Genomic DNA, 3,589 nt, shown 5'->3' with positions numbered 1-3,589 from the left:
ATTCGTACGAATCGGTTGAAAGAATGATTCGATGACTCACTTATAAAGACAACCACTGGTCGCCACCTACTGGTGTAATGATGACATGTACAGAGAGAGTCAGTGTAAATCCTCACCAGTGCATAGATTGCACGACACTTATCCAGTCAAGATGGAAGACCTGTTTTATAATATTTATATATGTATATTTTTAAATATTCAAACTTAAATTAAGCTACTTTCTAAAAATAACTACAAAATAACTTTGATTATTTCATGAAATGTAGAATATATATATATATATATATATATATATTCTACATTTCATGAAATAATCAAAGTTATTTTGTAGTTATTTTTAGAAAGTAGCTTAATTTAAGTTTGAATATTTAAAAATATACATATATAAATATTATAAAACAGGTCTTCCATCTTGACTGGATAAGTGTCGTGCAATCTATGCACTGGTGAGGATTTACACTGACTCTCTCTGTACATGTCATCATTACACCAGTAGGTGGCGACCAGTGGTTGTCTTTATAAGTGAGTCATCGAATCATTCTTTCAACCGATTCGTTCGAATCACTGATTCATTCAGTGTGTTGAATGCGGAGAAGCGCAACACTTTTCTTTCTGGCATCACTTGGAAGTTTCAAGTTGGAACTATTATCGTGGTGGATAAAAAATAACATTGTGGCAACATTGTGCTAAATAATTAAAATTGAAGTTAGGCTACTTAAAACCCCTTAACTGTCATCCCCATTTTTGAAAATTCACGAGAAAGTGCACTATCCAAACTTAAATTATTATAATTAATGAACACTTTTGAATACAGACCTAAGGTTGGTCTCTTTTTAAAGAAGACAATTAGCAGATTATTACAGAAGTGAAATCATTTAATAAAATGAAAGTATTTAAAAAAGTTATGGAAGCTTAAATTTACTGTAAAGAAAATGTATTGTACTATTTTTGTTTTATTTGATATAAAATAAATATTTTTAAAAATAGTTAAAAAATACAAAATTGCTATAAAATTAAAGCCATATGTCTACATAAGTTGTGTTCCAAATTTGAAGTTGAAATTGAGGTTCATATGCAATTTTTAGGCGTTATACCAAAACACCAGGTGTCACCCAAACTCCATTGACATTTTTTTATGCATTTCTGTCAATGGAGTTTGGGTGACACCTGGTGTTTTGGTATAACGCCTAAAAATTGCATATGAACCTCAATTTCAACTTCAAATTTGGAACACAACTTATGTAGACATATGGCTTTAATTTTATAGCAATTTTGTATTTTTTAACTATTTTTAAAAATATTTATTTTATATCAAATAAAACAAAAATAGTACAATACATTTTCTTTACAGTAAATTTAAGCTTCCATAACTTTTTTAAATACTTTCATTTTATTAAATGATTTCACTTCTGTAATAATCTGCTAATTGTCTTCTTTAAAAAGAGACCAACCTTAGGTCTGTATTCAAAAGCGTTCATTAATTATAATAATTTAAGTTTGGATAGTGCACTTTCTCGTGAATTTTCAAAAATGGGGATGACAGTTAAGGGGTTTTAAGTAGCCTAACTTCAATTTTAATTATTTAGCACAATGTTGCCACAATGTTATTTTTTATCCACCACGATAATAGTTCCAACTTGAAACTTCCAAGTGATGCCAGAAAGAAAAGTGTTGCGCTTCTCCGCATTCAACACACTGAATGAATCAGTGATTCGAACGAATCGGTTGAAAGAATGATTCGATGACTCACTTATAAAGACAACCACTGGTCGCCACCTACTGGTGTAATGATGACATGTACAGAGAGAGTCAGTGTAAATCCTCACCAGTGCATAGATTGCACGACACTTATCCAGTCAAGATGGAAGACCTGTTTTATAATATTTATATATGTATATTTTTAAATATTCAAACTTAAATTAAGCTACTTTCTAAAAATAACTACAAAATAACTTTGATTATTTCATGAAATGTAGAATATATAATATACATACATATTTGTTGTATGCATACATGTTTGTATTTATATATACATAATAAATATACACAGTACACACATATTATGTAAACAAAAAAACTTTTATTTTGGATGTGATTAATCGCAATTAATTGTTTGAAAGCACTAATATATATATATATATATATATATATATTTTTTTTTTATTTTTTATGACATTTTTCCAGAGCCATTAGAGTGGTGAACATTTTCAGTTAGTAGAATAAAGAATAAAGAAACCTGTTAATTGTAACTGTTTGAGTGTCTGTCCTGCTTGTTGATATTGAAACAACTGAACGGCTTGAATTCTGGGGAAATAGTGGTCATAATGTGAATACAAAGTCTTGAAAACATTTCATCACGATTTCAATGCGTCATAGAAGTGTCAGTGACTTCTAAGACGTGGAAAGACACATTGATTGTAAACAATTAGTGCTTTCTGTGACTTCCCATTTTGAGTCAATGTTTGGACAATAACCCAATTTGACATAAACAGTTATTTTTTGTGATTGTAGTCAAGCGTGTATATCCTGTTTGATATGAATCAGAGGTTAAAGCAAGGGAATTATTTGTATTTCTGTTCTAAAAGGTTTTTACGTTTCTCATGCAAATCCACTATGCGTCAAGCATTTGCACCTCAAGATTTTATTGACTCAAGTTTCATCTTTATCCTTCAGGTGGAAATCTCATGTCTAGAAAGCTGTGTTAGTCTCCGGCCAACAGATTATAGGAGAACTGCAGCGTTTCTTAGATTAAAACCATCTTTGTGTCGTACAACAAATTTCATTATGCAAATCCTTCACTGGAAACACGACTGGGAATTCTTTCGAAAGTATAATCAATTTTGATGTACACAATCCTGGAAATAATCTTAAAAGGATCACACCTGGATGTCAACCTGGATTTATTATTCTCAGAAGAGTTGTGTGTCCTGATCATCCAGGAATGTCCTCCTGAGCCCTCCAGGCAAACTGTATTGAGACTATTTTGGAAATTTCCTTTCTATTAGAGCTGTTGAAAAATGAAACAACATGAAGCAATTGGGTGAGTGTGAGAGAATTAAAATGAATTGGTGAGTCAGAGCTGTGTTCATATATTTAACGTTTTGTTTAGAAAAAAAATTAAAATAAATATGAGAAGTGCCCTTTTTCCACTTGAGCCCCTGCCCCTCAAAATGTCTGTGCACGTCTCTGCCCATTGGCATAATCATAACGGTTATTTGAAGGACAGCTACATCCTGATGTGGTGAGGAAAGATCGATGCATTGATGCATGACATTCAAAACGTGCAAAAAAAAAAAAAAATCAATTAAAAAGCTCTCATGTCGTCTTCTAAACGTCTTGAATTTATTACCAGTATTTTGACAGTTTAATGATCCATTTCTCTCAGACTCTTTATGGCTGTGAGGAAATAAAGCACAGGCTCTGCTGGGCTTCTGTGCAAAACGTTTAACAACAAACCTTTCTGGCAAAAGCAAACAAATCTAAAATTTTATATTGGCAAAACATTTTTATGAAATAGAAGGGGAGGGGGGATGTTAGTTCACATAAAGAATTGCTGTGTGGAAAAATATATAAAAATGGGGGGGGGGGG

The sequence above is a fragment of the Sinocyclocheilus anshuiensis genome, unplaced genomic scaffold (genome assembly GCF_001515605.1).
Source record: "Sinocyclocheilus anshuiensis isolate Anshui unplaced genomic scaffold, SAMN03320099.WGS_v1.1 scaffold703, whole genome shotgun sequence".
In the NCBI taxonomy this organism is placed as follows: domain Eukaryota; kingdom Metazoa; phylum Chordata; class Actinopteri; order Cypriniformes; family Cyprinidae; genus Sinocyclocheilus; species Sinocyclocheilus anshuiensis.
Note: the sequence above shows the minus strand (reverse complement) of the source record.